Here is a 19,325-nt window from a genome sequence, read left to right on the forward strand (position 1 = left end):
CACATAACCAGAAGAAACACCGGAGTGCGCTTCGGAATCACGCGAAAAAATATAACTTAATTTGAGGTTGCGGTCAGAAATAATCACGGCGAGCACGAATCATTTATATTGTGAATGATTCACAACTCTCGCACTCATCAGACTGTACAAAGCCATGACCGCATGCTCCTCCCCCAAACACACAAAACAGTTAAGTGTGTGTGTCGTCCTTCGCCATAAATGAAAACAAACACGACTTAGAATGCTCGTGACTCTTCTTACTCATATTTTCCTTTTAACTTAAACTCCTTTAAAATCGGAAAGAGAGAAAGTCTGCACTCTATCTTGTTGGAATCTAACTCCTAACAAAGATCTCAAGTGAAGTTCAAAAGGTAAGAGAGAGATTTGCATTTCAGTGTAGCACATACTCATTCAGTAGTTGGTCTGAAAATAAAAAGACCTGATGACACAGCTGTTGCTCATCTATTTTATAGCCTCGCATCGGGTGCGCTGTGATGTCGTCATCAACCGAGGCTATATACCTCCAGGTCAATTTCATTGACGTGTTTGCACACTATATTCAGCTGGTCAACGATAAAGACGTTTCCCCATAGCGCTTAGCAGCGCAGCATCGAGTAAAACTTTTGATAGGGAACAGAGACGTCAAGTAGTTTTGCGGGGACCAATCGCTTTGAGAAACTTCTAAAACGCCAATGAACTTGGCATGCAGATATTTGCACCTGCCGGCGCCGCCCTGCAAGTATAAAATGAGCCGCCCTGCGAGTATAAAATGAGTATAGGTAAATTGGGAAGCGAACTAGTATCGGAACTAGGTACCCTGCAGAAGTCACCCTCTAAGGAGGTTTCTACTGGTTGGCATATATAATATGAAACAACCGATAGGTTCCTCATATCGAAGTCTCTCAGTAGTCACATGAACTGGACAGAGACGTAGAATGGGCTCTGCAAAGGGAAAATGTGGGCTGGTAGGATTAACCCCATGGAAAATACACACATGGGAACCTTGCGTAGGGGACGCAATGTGGATGCCTAGGCCTAACACAGGTTTACAAAGAATACATCTAGTGAGAGGCTGACAGCAGATGCTCTGCAACATCGGCCGCCAAGGGGGTGGAGGAGTAACAAACTTTTCTTGAAGTATTTATGGCACTAAATTAGGTCCATAATGGCTGCATAAACTCCATTAGTAAGTAAGTAAAGTAAGTACAATTTATTTATAAAGCGCTTTTCACAGATAAAAATCACAAAGTGCTGTTCAGGAAATAGGAACATATCAATATAAAAAGATTGTAAATACACATGTAAAATTAAAGTAACATTTGTGAAAACCCATCATCCAAAAGCTTTCTTATACAAGCATGTTTTAAGATCCCTTTTAAAAGAAACAACAGAAACATATAGACAGGGGCAGTTCATTCCAGAGTCTAGGGGCAACTGACTGAAAAGACAGGTCCCCTCAGCTCTTACATCGAGTCTTTGGACCTTAAGCAGATTCTGGCCAGAGGACCAAAGGTTGCGACAAGGGGAATATGGCTTTAAAAGATCCAAGATGTACTTTGGGGCCTGACCGTTCATAGCTCTAAAAGTTCACACTAAAATCTTAAAATCAATCCTGTATTTTACTGGGAGCCAATGGAGGGTTGACAAGACTGGAGTAATATGAGACCGTCGAGGGGCACCTGTTAAAAGTCTGGCAGCAGAATTTTGAACAATTTGCAGTTTGTTTAAAGCAGATTTGTTTAGACAGGTAAAAACAGAATTGCAATAGTCGAGTCTTGTAGATATAAAAGCGTGAATTATCATTTCCAAATCTTCCTGTGACAACATTTTGCGAATTTTAGAAATGTTTCTTAGATGATAAAAGCAGTTTCTTACTAGCTGTTTTGAGTGTGGCTCAAAGGACATGGCTTGGTCAAACACAACCCCCAGGTTTCTGAGGCTGGATTTGACAGAGGGGCCCAGTGAGCCAACAGGCTGTTTAATCTGTGGGATCATATTTTCTGGACCAAAGATCACCGTTTCAGTCTTGTTTGAATTTATCTGCAAGTAATTTGTGGTCGGCCAGTCTTTGATGGAAGACACACATTGTAGAAACAGAGTCAGACGATGGAACTCTGCATCGTTAAAAGAACAATACAGCTGAACATCGTCAGCATATAAATGATATCAGACATCCTTGAAACAACCAATAATTTTCCCAAGTGGCAAAATATACAATAAAAACAAAATAGGGCCCAAAACTGACCCTTGTGCCACTCCACAGGACAAATTACTTACGTCAAACTGAATATTGTTAACAACAACAATAAAAGTTCTATCATGAATATACGAGGAGAACCACTATATGACAGATCCTGATAGTCCCATCTCATTTTGAAGCCGATTTATTGGTATAGTATGATCCACAGTATCAAAAGCTGAAGTCAAATCGAGAAGTACAAGTACAGTGTAGGGGCCAGCGTCTGCTGCCATCATCACATCACTAGAGCCTTTGATTAGTGCTGTTTCAGTGGAGTGTGATTTACGGAAACCAGACTGAAAATTATCAAACAGGTTCTGCTGCTCCATATAGGAGGTCAGCTGGCAGGCCACTATTTTTTCCATAATTTTGGAAATAAAAGGAAGTTTAGATATGGGCCTGTAATTTTGAGGTTCAGAAGGATCAAGACTAGGTTTCTTAAGGATCGGATTTACCACGGCGTGTTTGAAATAGCTGGGTACTGAGCCTGAACTAAGCGACAGATTTATTATTTTTTCCACAGAGGGCCCAATAATATCAAGCATTTGTAACAAAAAAAGTTGTAGGGATAATGTCGGCCGGGCTTGAAGACAGTTTCAATGTTCGTGTTATGTTCTTAACATCCTGTAGGCTAACAGGAGTGAAGGACGACCAAGTTGAAAGTGGTGAAACCTCAGTGGAACAAACAGTAGTGAGTTGGGGATTAACACTGGCCCTAATATCACGTACTTTGTTCAGAAAGAAAGACAAAAAGTTGTTACAGTCCTCATGTGTGTACACAGGCACAGGGGGAACAGATGGTGCAGTGAGATTTTCAATGGTGTCAAACAGTATTTTTGGGTTTTTCTTATTTCCTGACCAGTGTGGGGAAGTAACTAGTTACTGTAATAATATTACTTTTTTTCAGTAACTAGTAGTGTAAGGCATTACCCGTCTGAAAATGGTAATATTATTACAGTTTTCCCGAGCTAGTTACTTGAGTTACATTCGCCAGTAGCACCTTCATCACACAAGGCACAAAACACAGAGAACAAAAGGGAAGGGGAGGAGGGCGTGAATGGAGCAGTGATTGGTCTAAGTTTGGCACGAGGTATCATTTACCATCACCGATTGGTCGACACCCGGCAGCCAGCAGCACAGAGCGGCAGCGGCACACTCAAAGACAGATCGGGAAAATGGAAGCGTCAACAACTGCAAGCTCTTTTTCAGAGGAAGGTTCCCAGCAACAGAAAGCTAGTTGTTTCGACGGGTGGAGATTCAGTCATATTTTATTATGTTCAACGGAAGGAAAATAACTTGACGGTGAAGTGCACACTCTTTAATGTTTCTCCGAACGCTGTGCCCCGTGTCCAGTAGCGGGTAAGGAAGCCAGCATTTTCTTGGCCGTGGCTTGCCCAAATAAACATTCTTGTCCAGAAAAAAAAATGTAACTAGTAATATAACTAGTAACTTTCTCCAGGGAGTAATAAAGTAAAGTAAGGCATTACTATTTTTGAGAGTAATATGTAATATGTAATATATTACTTTTTTGAGTAACGAGCCCCAACACTGTTCCTGACACAAGGTTAGAAAAATAGGATGATCTGGACTGCTTTATCAGTTCATTCAAATCCAGTCTCATGTCTTTTAAATGGAGTCTGTGTACCTCTAATTTAGTGGCTTTCCATAGAAGCTCTGTCTTCCTACATTTTCTCCTAAAACTGCAAATATTATCATTTATCCATGGGGGGACCTTCTTCTCTGATCCTAAAATCTTTTTAACAGGCGCTACCATATCCAGAACTGCCAGACAGTGGTTGTTGTGCCCTTTTTTATGTGTGGGGCCAGTAACATGCTGTTCAAAATTAAAAGTAGTAGTGACCATCATACTGCAGCAAAAAGAATCCAGAAAAACCGTCGCATGTCCACCTCCCCGGCGCGCGAGCCGCAGGGTCCCAAACACGGAGCAGCCCACGGGACATAGTTCTTTTAAATGATAGTTTTCGTTCTCCCACTGCCACGTCTCTGTTATGAACATAAAATCCAAGTTCTCTTTTATAAAAAGGTTGTTTAGAATAAACGCCTTGCTCGCAATCAAGCGCGCGTTTAATATGGCAATCCTGTTACATCGCTCGCGTGGCATGGATGGCCTGATCCGTCCGACAGGTAACCAGGCACAGGACACGCTGGCGGGGCGCTCTATGGAAAACAGGACGTGTGGGGAAGATTCGGCCGGAGGTGGTCCGCACAGGTGATAGCGCACAGACTGCGTCACGATCTGACTCGCAGATCGGAACCAGTCTCAGGCAACGCTCACTCCCGGGAGCTCTGGTTTCGTTCTGATTAGATCCGTTCGGTCTCAATGAAAATCCGGGCAATCGCCACTTTCTCATCCGGACCTGAACACCCGCCCTGGATCCACGCTTCCTTCTCCTGCCGCGGCGTCGGGTAAACAACAGGTATTCTGGCGATGGTACGTAGGACTTCAATTTTGGAGGGAAAAACTCTGTGAATGTATCCCGAGTAATACAAAAGTCCTGCATATGTGCCTTAATACGAAATAACAAGGCCTGATCATACTGTATAATTGCAGAGACATAGCTGGAAGTTGATATGGTTGACACAAGTAGAAACACTAAGAAAGTTACAAATGTATGAGACAGTAGAGAGGTGACCGAGGCATAGCCAAACACAGGCGCCATCTTGCCACTACTCGTACTGCAGGCAGTACTGCTGACTACGAACTATACTTTAGATTTGGTTACTCTTTAAAGAATGTCATGACCATACCAAAATATGCATTGGTTTAAATGAAACTCAGCTTTATTAATAGTGTTTTGTTGTATAATTGTAGGCAGGGCTGGATTGATAATCGGGCATAGCGGGCATTTTCTTGCTGAGCCGACATAGCCTATTTAAAGGTAGGGTATCTAAACAACCTGCACAAGAGCCACAAAACGAAAGACATCTTTTATAACAACAACACCAAAAACTGCCTGGATCAGCAAAGAGCTTAAACCCAAATTAACATCGGTAACTTTACTGCTTTACCACAAGATGCAAACAACTGCAGGAGGCAAAGGGTCTGAACGTTTATTTTGGTAAGGTAGGTACGCGATATGTTCGTATTGAGGTGGATTCAGATATTCTACTTTGATGAAACATTTTTTTGCTTATGAAATTTGTGTTTATTTACGGATTAGCATAACGATATAGTTACTACCAGGGGCGGCGTTTGCGTATGGCAGTTGCCATACCCTAGCATTCAGACAAAACACCAGAAATCAACAGGCTATAATGATGTTCATTAAAGATAATTTTAAATATTTTCAGTAGAACATATCTGAACATTGGTACATCACTAATATGGATAATTTACACGTGTGCTCGACTTCATGCTATAATACAGGAACCGACATACGGATGACATCAACGTGCCGCGAGAGCGGTTTGAAAGCAAAATCTTCCGATGATTTCTCGCCTCACCCTCGAGGTACTTTGATGTCATCAGCCTGTCGTTCTTGCTTGCACCGCAGCTTGAAGTCCTTGCAGGAGGTTTCATGATGACCGCTGTTGTTATAATCTTTATTTTCGCAAGTAAACTCCTTTTTTTGTTTTAACATTCAAGCAGACTCAAGGTTCTCCCCCACACTCGCGCAATGCATATTGCATACATTATTCCAGAAGTAAAATGATTTGTTCTCTGTGGATAAATAAACATGTTCTCTTACACTGGGAAATTGTAGCGCAGTCAAAGTGTATTAATTATTTGCGCGCGTTTTTGAATATGGCGACTTGTGGAATAAAATCTGCACGACGACAAAAGGTAAGACTTGTTTTTGCATTTAGCCCTGTTTTACTAAGAGTTTTATATAGTGTTTTAGTCTTAGTTGGTTAGCTGGCTGGGTTAACTAAGTGTGCTCTATCACATCATTAAAAGTCTTTATTGTGTTTAGTGTTTATTGGCGGCTGTCATGACAAGATTTGTGAAGAAATGTTACAGTATGTTTTGATAGTATCTTGTTTTAGTTTATCTGTTGCTGGAGTTGCACTTAGTTAAGAATGACTACATTTAAAAAGCATTTTAAACAACCATGATTTCTATTTTTGTTTTTCGATTGTATTGCTTCTGTATTGTTGTCAGTAAGTGTACATCCGTGCAATCATAGTATGATTTTGTACAGGTTGGAGGAGTATGTACACATATGGATATAATGTGGTTTCATGGATTCGTTTCTTGAATGGCCTTCTTGTACGAATAATTTTTGCCATACCCTAGGTTTTCGTGAAACGCCGCCACTGGTTACTACGTCTACACAACCGAAAGTGTGCTTTAACTTATTCTGATGTAAAACAGTTGTTTATGTTGGTTATTTTGCTAACGTTTTTCAGTTTGTACTGCAAAGTTTTCTCACTGGTGAATGAGACATGAGATGTGGACGTCTGATCTGTGCGTGATCATTCGTTTTGAAAGAGGCATGACTTTGGATGGCGATTTGAATGGAGGGTGGGATCGTGACTTCATTGCTAGTCGGCTACCGTTAGCATTTTTCAAACTGTGATACCCTACCTTTAAACCAGAGTAACACGTCATAAACACCTGGGGCCTCATGTACAAAGGCTTACGTTGAATTCATACTAAAACATTGCGTAGGGGAAAAGCTGTAAATGTGCATAAATACAGATGTATTAATCTTTTCGTATGCAGGATTCCACGTACATTCTCTTTGTACATCCCAATTAACGCAGAATTGAGCACACATGCACGAGCACATTACCACACCTTTTTTCCTCCCTCAATTAAATTAATATACATATGGTAATTAGTCCAATTCGGCAAAATAAACCAGCAAGAACATGGCTAAAGCAAGCAAGAAGCTTTCACTAAAAATGAATTAGAGGTGCTATTATCAGAGGTAGAAACCAGAATTTTTTTATTTGGAACTTTGTCCTCTGGTATAAATAACAAAAGAAAGAAAAAAGAGTGGGACAGTGTGTCTGATGCCGTCAACGCGGTGGGATCTGAGAGTCGCACTGTTAATGAATTGAAAAAGAAATGGTCTGACATAAAGGTGGAAGTTAAAAGGAGAACTGCTCCGCACCGACAAAGTGTGGGCAGAACAGGCGGTGGTACAGGGGGCCGATGAACTTACACCCTTTGATCAAAATGTGGGAGACTCAGATACTTTACAGGACTGCCAGGAAGGTGAGTAATTTTAAATATATTTCCTTAACTTTGAGACGTATAAATTACCGTATCAAACACAGTAAGCGTGCATCAGAATCTAAACTGCGGCTAATAAATCCTTATCAATAATTTTGTATATTTCTATTGTGCTTGTGAGGTTGCTTTTACATTCACGTAATGTTAAATACCAGAGTTATATGATAAAAATAAGCTTTGTTGAGTGTTTGACCTTTCAAACACAACTCGCCTACATTACCGTATACAACACAGTAAACGGGCATCAGAATCTAAACTGCGGCTGATAAATCCTTCCTTATAACTAACTTTGTATATTTCTACCTTTAAATTACAGTCGTATTGTTAAGTGTTGTACCTTTATAAATCATTTAATGTTTTTAGTAAATTAAAACAGTCAAACAAACGTGTTTAGACACTGATGTTACAACAGGACATATCAAGCGATCTCTTCTAACAAAGCAATAGTGAAACGCAGTAACTTAAATAAAGTAAAATGTCTTACTGTGTATTATACTGCTGTGTCATTGTTGTCAGATCCATAGAGGTGGTGCTTTTAATCACAGTCTCTCTGCAAATCCAGCATCGACTTCTTTACAAATGAATCAGTGTACACAACGTTAACAAACACTCCCAACATGAGCTGGAACTTCTTCAAAAGCAAACTTTATCCACGCATATTGCTAATGTTATGTTCCAAGCCTCCGAATTGAAGTATTTAGCTTCTGTGTTGTTCCCACGCGGTTCTTCCACAACCGAAAATGCGTTTCCATGGTATCATAACAGATCACCGCGTCAAAATTAAAGTCTCTCAGAAAAAAAGTATTTAAAAAGTCATTTTGGTTAAATTTGTCAATCTTTAAAGACATGTTTACTTATTGAGACACACGTGTGTCACGCGAAGCTGTGGGCGAGGCTACAAAAGTAGACTTGTCCTTTTGGTTATGGGGAGGTGTTTCAATTCTACTTTGACGTCATTGATTTCCGAATTCCTCACTGGAGTGTTTAGCTGGCTTGGTGCCAAAAACTGTTATATTTCAGTAGCACGGACGTTTTCAGTTCTGAAACTTGCAGGATGTTCATTTAAGTATGATGACCTCTTATATAACAAATTATCAAGTTAAAATTGAGTTTTGGATTCAGCGCTCCTTTAATTTCAAAATGCATGCAATGTAGCAAAAAGTACACCAGAGATTTTAAGTATCCACTGCTTTTATTGCAATTACGTGTATACCCATTAATTATGAACAGAGTCAAATTACTGTTAACAGGTGCCTGTGTTTTTTGGACTTAGAAACAACAGGAACAACCGCAGGAACATCCACTGGCACACACTCAGAGTCCGCACCACCCGAGCAGCCAGAGCCCATTCAGCCCAGCGTCTCCGATGTCTCTAATGCTCCCCCCAGTGCTGAAGCCTGCATCGTTTGGGAATGTTATATACCTGGTAGACAAGCGGATGATCCCGTCCCATACAGCTGGCATTGCACGGCTCAAACCCGACTGGCTTATTCCCGAACGGTCTGCCAGTTCTCTTTGGAAAGAACCAGTTACCAGGAAACCAAGTGTAGTAAGCACCTGTAAAGAAACGGGTAATGCGTGGCTCCTCGCTGTCTCTCTTTCCAAATTCGGACCCAACTCAGCGCAGAGCTCCATGAGTATAGCCCTTGGAAATATGAAACGGCTGATAAGCCAGTCATCATCGTGGGCCAGAAAATCATTGTGGTCCCTAAAAACTCGTTCTCTCCAGATTTGCCAATTGAAAATGTCCTCTAATAAAGCCAACGGTGCCATTGCTAGACGGGTTGTATCAATTTGCACATGTTTTTTATATGTTCTTACTTAATTGCATAATTAATAGGATATTTTATTAAGACTCTTGTGACAATAATATGTAAATTCATTTATCAATTACAATTTATAAGCAATATCTAACAGCTGGTGGTGCGATAGAACAATTCGTAGTGTAATGTTTGCCATTTCACTTTACGGCCTCTATGAGTCGCCAACGGACAAAAAACACGACAAATGTACGTACGCCAGGCATGAAGTTTACGTGGAGGAACGCACATTCTAACGTTAATTTCACTGTTAGTACATCTGACCGTGAACGTGAAAGCTGCCGTACGCCGCGTTTTTGTGCGTAGGCAGTGTTGATAAATGAGGCCCCTGTTGTATGGCCATGACGTTCTTTAAAGCCTTAAATCTTGTTCCAAAGTGGTTAGTTTAACACCTGAACAAAACGTCTCACAAATGTTGCATTTTTTGATCAGGTTTTGTTTTCGTAGTGAACAGTATAATAACGCTAATTATGTATTTTACAATGTTATTAAAACATCCTATTTTTTGTTAATTTAGGTGTTTTGTGTTTTTTAAATGTTTTTAAAGGGGCCATGGCATGAAAATCTGACTTTTTCCATGTTTACTGTAAGTGCTATGATTGGGTCCCTAGTGCTGCTATCATCCTAGAATATTTGAAAAAGATCAACCCAGTAACTTGGTTTTGGTAAACCATTCTCTACAAGCACATGAAAAATAGGTCGTTGAAATTTGGCTCTCCTTATGATGTCATAAGGAGCTCTTATTATAATAATACAACCCCTTAATCCAACCACAGCACTGCCATTTATTGCAGAGAGAAAATAATTCACAGAACAAATGAGTTTCAATTTCAACAAACCACCATCGTTGTGATCAGTGTTTGCACTTTATCTGCTCATGTGCATTTTAAAGGACACACCCAAAACGGCACATTTTTGCACACACCTACTAAGTGGCAATTTTAACATGCTAAATAAATTATTTATATGGTATTTTGAGCTAAAACTTCACATATGTGCTCTGGGGACACCAAAGATTTATTTGTCATCTTAAAAAAGTCCTGTGACATGGGCCCTTTAAATGTTGTGCTGCAACATCACCTAATTACAATAAAAATACAATGTTGTAAAAAGTTGTAAAACTTCTGTGTATGTATTTTTCATCTGCCTTTGGTCCTACTGTCACGATATGGAAACGGGGAAGACTTAAATAAAGAATACTTTAATGCACGCAAAACACAGAACCAAAACACCCACGAGGGGGTAAAACATTACAGTAACAGAACACAAGAACTAAACTAACTAACATCAACACTGAAAACACTAAACTACATAAAATTACACAAGACCAGGAACAGGAATAAACACGAGGATTTTGGAAAGGAACAGAGAATAATACCAACGCACGGAGGACAGGACAGAAGGATATTAAATAGGGAATTCTAAACAACAAACACCTGGAGCTAATCAAATATAAGGGAGCGGGAAACAATTCACGAATCCTGAGAGAAACATGGACCGCGGAAGGGCATGTCACACAATTCTCTCAGGGCAGACAGGTACTGTCACAACCTAATCTCTCAAACTCGGATAAGACAAGAAATGGAGAGACCAGGTCGTGACACCTACAATGTCTTATCTTTTTGACTTTAAAAGCTTGATGTTTTTTCTTTATTCTTGTTTCTTCAGCAATTATTTTCCCACCTCTTTATATTTAGTCATTACTGTATACAATAGTTTGTGATGATTTCTGGCCATAATTGAGATGCATTCTCGTTTTGCTAAATTCATTTAACATTTAAAGCGTAACTAAACCCTAAACCAACTTTTTTAAATTAATGATCTGTAAGAATGGGGCTTTATTAGTGCTGTTCATTGATTTTAGCAAGTTTTTTGACATTTGGGTATAAAGTGTTTCAATACTACAATATATGGTGTAAAAACGTCTGAGTGCTGCTCTCTTCAGGTTGAACGGTGGCTACTGCATTTGAATTTTCCTATTGGATGGTGGGTCCAAAAAATGACTCGTGACGTAAGCAGGTTCAAGATCACCACGCCCTTGTTACGATCTCACCACACACTTAGTTCGTCCCCTCTATCTCCGTTGGGATCTGCCCACTTTTCTTGCATTTTTCAAAAATTGCAAGTGGGTGGAGTCAGGTTCTGACCAGGGGTTTAGTTACGCTTTAACATCTCGTGACTCAAGAATGAGCGCCAATAGACCCCTTAAATGTTTGTAAACATTGCAACGTCTCCGGGTGGGCGGGGGCTCCATGCTGAAAAAAACAGCATACCAGCAAGACCAGCATATGTTGTGTTTTGGTGCTGGTTTGCTAGTGAACACCAGCTAAACCAGCATCAAACAACATCAGCACCAGCATAAGCACCAGGTAAACCAGCACCAAACCAGCATTAGCACCAGCTAAACAGGAATTAGCACCAGCATCCCATGCTAGTCATACCAGCATATGTTGTGTTTTGGTGCTGGTATGCTGTGACCACCAGCTAAACCAGCATAGACCAGCATAATTCCCATGCTGGTTTGATGCTGTTTTTTTCAGCAGGGCTTATATGGAGGCAAAAAGACTGCCTGAATATGTACAGTCACTGATTCTGCAGGACCGTGACAGCTATTTTTGTAAATTAACTCTCACGATTTTATCCAGGTTTTGGATATTTCCTAGACAGCATATGTATTACTTTCGGGTGGTTTGGGGAATTTTGTCAAGGCTTACTGTCTAATGTTACCTATCGCTGGGCTAACTATGATTAGCAATGTGAATTATTTTAAGAGACCATTCAAAGGATGGCACACACATCTATCGCTGTATGTTTGTTTAATATTTAAGCTAAACAATATTGAAGGTTGGCAACTTTTCACCTATAAAACAGAAACTTGTTGATTTGTACTAGATAAAACCAACACACCAGTACATCTGAATAGATTATTTTACCTGATATGAGGTGTGCACTGCAAACACGAGCATTATTTATGATCGTCTTTGTCCAGTCTGTACTCCGTATTGCATTCAACCACAAGTTGTGCGACTAAACCGCATACGATGTGCCGACCGGAAGTGATGTATTTCATTGTATTACAGTCATAGACTGTGTGTGAGATGAAAATTATCAATCCTTTTTGTTTAACTTTATTGGTAACACTTGAATCCTTAAAAAACCTTTTGATTACTGATAATAAATACATTATTCATTTAATTTGTGTATGGTATTATTTTAATCTTGTCTTTATATGTTTTCTCCAAAAAATACAGATGTGGCCTTTAAAAATGCGCGTTTTCTCCCGCGGCATTCGCCAAATCGTCTCGCGGAGTCTCACAGAATTATGCAAGTGTTTTCGGGGGGCTACTTTGCCTTTTCCCTTAATGTTTTTCGCTTCACAGAAAATCCACAAGGTGGCGCATAAAAAAACTAAATATTTATATGCGTTGTCATTGCGCTTGTTTCCGGAAGTTAATAAGGGCATTGCCGTATATTTAACATTGCTATTAAAACAGCAAAGTGACGTCAACCCCTTTTTGCCAGCATAACAGCGCATACAACGATGACTGTATGTACAATGCATTTATACTAAGTGCAACGGAGAATTTAGTGTGAGCCTAATACACGTAACTCTATTTACAATGAATATCTTAATTATTTGTGTTGTCGAATTTTGACACCGTTTCATTGTTTGTTTATAATATTTATAATTATGTCAGTTTTTCTAAAAGTATCAATATTTTAAAGAGATTAATGTGTTATAAAAAATACATGTTTTAAAGTTAAAAATGTTGTAAAAATATATTAGTATTCTTATATATTAAGAACAATAATATGACACATGTATATTGCGCTAAAATGCTTTACATATGTAAAGAGGAATTCTTCTCAACCACCACCAATAAAGTTTAAAAATTATTCTTTAGAAAAACAGTGTTTAAACCCACGCAGAGCGAACAAGAAAACATAGGCCTATGCTTACATACTGTACAGTTGGCATATGATATCTTTATTTAGTTTTACATATTTATATTTACAATACCTTTAATAATACCTTTTTTGCGCATATAGGCAGTGTTGTGATTTTTTTTAAATCCTTTCAGCCGTAATTCATATCTGTAAAAATATCCAGTGGCTTTGTAAATATCATTAAAATAATGGATTAAAATAACTTTTTAAAATCTCTTAATGTCACTTATGTATTTTTTAGTTGGTCAAACCAAAATAAATGACTAGAAATAGAACATACATTTTTATTTAAAATTGACTTTATATGTAGGCTGATGTCACAAGGTGACGATCTTTTTTTTCTTTGGGGCGGAACCAAAATTATGGAAGTTTGGTTCCGCCCGGAAGTGTTTCTGCCCGGACCGGAAAAAATGAACACCGGACTTCCGGTAAGCGCCGCGGGCGGGAAAATTGCCGAATTAGATGCACCTGTGCCTAGTTATGAAGAGCGGTTGGTGATTGGAGGACACGCTAAACAGGGCAGTACTTAAGACAAAGTTTAATCACAGTTTGGAGTTGTTGTTTGGTGTGTGGAAGCGCTGTGTTGTGCCCGTTTGGCGTGTTGCTGGTGGTTGTCTGGACTCTCTCCCCCACAGGCTGAAGTTGTATGGTGGCAAAGATATTCGTGGACCTGAAAGGGAAACGGAAAGGAATACATTTTAAACGGAGACAAAGTGAAACGGAACTGAGACGGGCCTCGATGTGAGTACTCAGATTATATTGGAAACGCATTGCTATTTATCTGCCTTTGTGATAGATACCTCCAGGAGAAGGAGGGCGGCCCTACCCCTAAACTAGCGCGGTGGGTGAGCCGAAGAAATTCATATTGAAGCAGTCACAACGACGATACTACCAACTAGGCCGTATATTTCATCGCCAGATCCAACCTAAGCGAAGTGGAGGAAGACGGGTGTCCTTTGTGTTCACTAGAGTGTGGTGGGTGAGTCCTTGTGCTGTGGAAACCTTTATTTTGACGTGGTGTTGTATATTGCTGTGGATTGCTGTGCATTATTGTGTGTCTTGTCAGATAAACCCCCGCCTTCATATACGTCGTCGAGGGAGGACGAAGAGGCTGTCGGCCCTTATCTACTTCAGTATAGCATATGTTGTGAGTGTGCTCCAGGTCTAAGGAAATAGTACGGTGACTCGGAACGATTTCTCCCCCGTCTAGACATTGGGTGAAATTGGAGAGCGGCGGCAAAGAACAGAAGGACTAGCAGATGTGTGAGTACGATCGGGGGCTGTCATTGTGGATGTGTTCAACTGTATAGAAATTGCTGTTGCAGAGTGAGAGGTGTAGGAACTCCACCGTCCCGAGGTCTCTACAAAGGGGCGCCCCTGTCCAGTGTTCGATCACCTAACGGTAGCGAGGAGAGGGCAGCGCTCGGCCCGGTGAGACGGTGTGACGTCCACCCCTCTGTAACCATTGAGCCAGTCGAGAGGGTTCGCCCCCGACGCCACGTAGGAACTGCTTGTCCCATCAGACACATTGCAAACATTTGACGTAAGCCTGCCACATTTGCTAGAAGTCATATATACTAACCTCTTTGAGCCCGTTCATCGACAGATGAGCGCCACGAGTGAAACTTGTACCTACGGTACGCTGTGTCCCGCAGAAGAGGTGAGAGCCATACGAATCTAATTAACTGCACCTTTGTGTCCTAGTCACCACCTGTGGAGAAGGAAAGAGAGAGTGAACAACACGAGAAGAAATGAGTGAAACTTGTACTTGCGGTACGCTGTGTCCCGCAGAAGAGGTGAGAGCCATACGAATCGAATTAACTGCACCTTTGTGTCCTAGTCACCACCTGTGGAGAAGGAAAGAGAGAGAGTGAACAACACGAGAAGAAACGAGTGAAACTTGTACTTGCGGTACGCTGTGTCCCGCGGAAGAGGTGAGAGCCATACGAATCGAATTAACTGCACCTTTGTGTCCTAGTCATCACCTGGGAGAAATAGAGAGGAAAAGTGAGCGGCACGTCCAGAACTGTGCGAGAACAAGGGAGAAGGCTCCTCGAACTAAGCTAGGTGCTCAAACAGGACGTTACTTCTAACACTCACACTGTTTTGATTTCTGCCTCCAGGAAGAAGGAGGGTGCCACGGATAGTAGAGACACATCCCAGCCCACAGGGCTTTGGACCCCCCCCCCCCCCCGTTGCCCCCCTTCCTCCTTGTCACCCTCCTGGCCGTGGCCTACCTGGAGGGCAGAGCCAGATACTAATTTTAATTTCCCTTCCCCATTTCCCCACTACATTTTAAATATTTAAACAAATAAATAAAGATTGTTTTTATTCTTACCTGTCCTCGTTGTTGTCTGGTCATTGGGTTCGTTTTGGGGACCTCCTCGAGGTGGAAGTTGAGAAGGGGCGTGGCTTTAGCTATTAGCAGCCAGCCCCTGGGTGTGACACTATACTGCATCTAATAAATTAGCGAACAGAGAAACTGCGCCTTTTACATACAAAAAACACCCCCGAAGTGTTGAGTTTATGAATATTTACACTTACAATATGTACTTTGTGAAATGTGTGTGTAAAATAATCAATTTAATAACATGTGGCTTTATAAACAAACACGCCGCGTCTCCTTCCAGATATCTTATCTCAGACATTCGCATTCAACACTTTTCAAAACTTATTTATATAAAAAGTGTATTAAGTAACTTAATAAAATCTCCTAATGTCACGTATGTATTTTTTATTTGGTCAAACCAAAATAAATGATTAGAATTAGAACAGACATTTTAATTTAAAATGTATATTATATGATAAGCGTATGCTACATCTAATAAAATAGCGAACAGAGAAACTGCGCCTTTTACGGACGGAAAACACCTCCGAAGTGTTGAGTTTATGAATATTTACACCTACAATTTGTACTTTGTGAAATGTGTGAGTAAAATTAAATTTAATAACATGTGGCTATATAGACAAACACGCCGCGTCTCCTTCCAGATATGTTATCTCAGACATTCGCATTCAACAGTTTTCAAAACTTATTTATATATAATCTAATTTGTAAATTAAAAAAACAAAGTTTTAAGTTAAGACAATAATAAATATGTTTATCTTTATTGAAAGAAAAACTTAGAAAATGTGATTATGGGTATAGTTGATGCAAATAAAGTGTGCAGTACAGTATACAAAAAAATGCAAACAAATTATTTCTAAAAGTAGCAATATTTTAAAGAGATAAAGGTGGTATAAAGACATGAGAAAAGTAGAGGTATGCAAAAGAGCACAGTTCAGATATTGTTAATTCAAGCGGTTTTATACACCTTTCAGCTTTGTTTGAATTGAAAAGCATTTTATTCGGCACTGTCAAAACATTTTCTGATTGATTTACTGATTTATTACAGAAACTTGTTGTCAGAAGCAAAGCTTTTGTACTAAGCATCTTTATATCTATGTTTTAAAGTTAAAAGTGTTGTAAAAATATATGAGTATTCTCTTATATTAAGAATAACAATATGATACATTAATTTTGCGCTAAAATGCAATATAAATTATTCTGCAATATAAATTGTTCTCAACCACCACCAATAAAGTTTTAACATTATTCTTTAGAGAAAAAAACGGCGTTTAAACCCGTGGAGCGAACAAGAAAACATATGTTTATATCTACCCGTTCTCACCAAGATGCGTACAAATGACACGCAGTGTGACCATCGTGCAATAGACACGCCAAACTCCGATCCCGCGTGCATATGATACGCCAGTCCCTCCCATTCACTTATATGGCGAATCGTTTCGTGACGTTTTATTTATTGTTTTCTCATTTGTTTTCTGTTTTTTAAACCATTTTCGCTTGGGTTTAGGGTTAGATTTCACATTTATTTAAGCAGGTTATTTAATATACAGGTTTCTCTATGTTTTTATCTATATTTAAGCCATGGTCGCTTGGAGTTGGGGTTAGAGTTGGGGTTTGGGTTAGGGTGTCATTTTTATATAACAAAAAGTTGTTCTAACCCTAAACCCAAGCGAAAATGGTAAAAAAACAGAAAACAAATAAGAAAACAATAAATAAAACGTCACGAAACGATTCGCCATATAAGTGAATGGGAAGGACTGGCGTATCATATGCACGCAAAATCGGAATTTGGCGTATCTATTGCACGATAATCACACTGCGTGTCATTTGTACGCTTTTTGGTGAGAATGGGCTGGTTTATATTCTCATTCGGCATATCATATGATCTTTTTTATTTAGTTTTACAGTTTTAAAAGTGGCAAAAAACTCCTTAAATCTAATGAATACTGGTCTCTGTAAACATAACTGCAGATGACAGCAGATTAGATTCAGTTCACCTACTAAGAAATAGGAGAAGCGATGATTTGTGAAAGATTGGGGCTAAAAGAATGACTGCCACACTCAAAATATACCAAACCAAATGAGCACTTTATATTAAACTAAAGCAACACACAATGTGCAAGTCATGACCATGGCCGGGTTTCCCAAAAGCATCGTAATGCTAAGTAGATCGTAAAAACGATCGTACGAATCATCTTACAATTACGGGCTGTTTCCCAAAAGCTTCGTAACTTAAGTTGCACTTGAAAATCATCGTAGATCTACGAGTGCTCTGGAGTAATCGTTCATTCATAAGTGATTTTGGGAAACCGGGCCCAGACCTTGACGCTTTGTGTGTTCGACTTTAAATGGTGCGGTGCTGACTGGTCGGCGTTTGACATCAGAGTACCGCGAGAGCAAAGGTAAAGTCGGACCATTTGTAACATTTCGACTTGTTCTCACGGTACTTTGATGTCTTCGGTGCCGAACTGTCTGCGCAGCGCCACGTAGAAACGCCCTTTGACTCTTTACAGCAGAGTACCAGCAACATGAGAAGTGGTGGCACGCAAAAGAAAGTGAAGGTACGCAGTACGATAAAATATAAAGTGTCTGTACTGCGAGCACTGGTTTAGTTTATTTACATCGTGTGTTGCTCTTTCACCATTGTGCACCCGCTGTAATAATTTTGTTCTGTGTTTTTCTTGTATTCTGTGTATTTTTGTATTTTGGACTTTTATTTTGACATCCTGTTCTGTTTTGGCTTTTATTTTGAAATACATCATGCCATGTTTCACTTCACACTTCCTTTCTGTTTGTATAAAGCCACTTCCTGTACACCTGTTGTTTGCTGAATATTACACATAGTAAGCCCAGCCTGTTACCTGATCCTGTTACCTGTCTGATTCTGTTTCTGTTATTTGTAAGCCTGTTATCTGTATCTGTTCCTGTTTTTGACCTGTGCCTGTACTTGGATTTTGATTGTTACTCTGCCTGCCCTGAACCCTAGCCTGTATTTGGATATTGCCTGTTTTGCCGCCTGCCTTGAACTATTGCCTGTCTTTGGATTTATGATTTGGATCTACCCTTGTTGGATTTGTTTGCTGGCCCTTTTGGGATTTTACTAAATAAACACCTTTTGCACATGGATTCACATCTTCATCGCTTTCTTTAAAGCACACCCCTTACACCCGCGCACTCGCTCTGTAGTTTGTAGCTCGCGCTCCGGCTTCTGTAAACAATAGCCGTTTCTTAATACCACGTAGGGGAGAGTGGAGCAAAATAAGCCTTTATCTAGGCAACCATACAGATTTGTAGCCGTGTGACCACAAATACAGGTAGCAACCATAATTTCTATTTGGCTATGTTAAAGAGAAGGACAAATTAAAGGGGCATTTCACCCGTAGAAACATTAATCTTTATTGAAAGAGCATCATATTTGTAGTCGAAATGTAACATACATTTAGAATTTGGTGCCTATTTGACAAAGAATAGGGATGTTTGTAGTCTCACTCCCTCAACAAAGATATTGCACTTCCTTCTTTCAATGATGCAATATGATGATATTTACATCATTGAAAGAAGGAAGTGCGACACTGAAATCTGTATTTCTCCTGTCTCAGCGGCAACTGAGGAAATGATGCACGACCATTCAAAAACATGACTCGGGTTCTAACTATACAAAGCTTAATGCAAATGGGTGAAGTGTCCCTTTAAAGAGTTATGATTAAAGTGATTTTTTTTATACATACCAGGTTGTTATGTCAAAGTAGATTTATTCAGGTCTAAATA

The sequence above is a fragment of the Misgurnus anguillicaudatus genome, chromosome 12, assembly GCF_027580225.2.
Source record: "Misgurnus anguillicaudatus chromosome 12, ASM2758022v2, whole genome shotgun sequence".
NCBI lineage: Eukaryota > Metazoa > Chordata > Actinopteri > Cypriniformes > Cobitidae > Misgurnus > Misgurnus anguillicaudatus.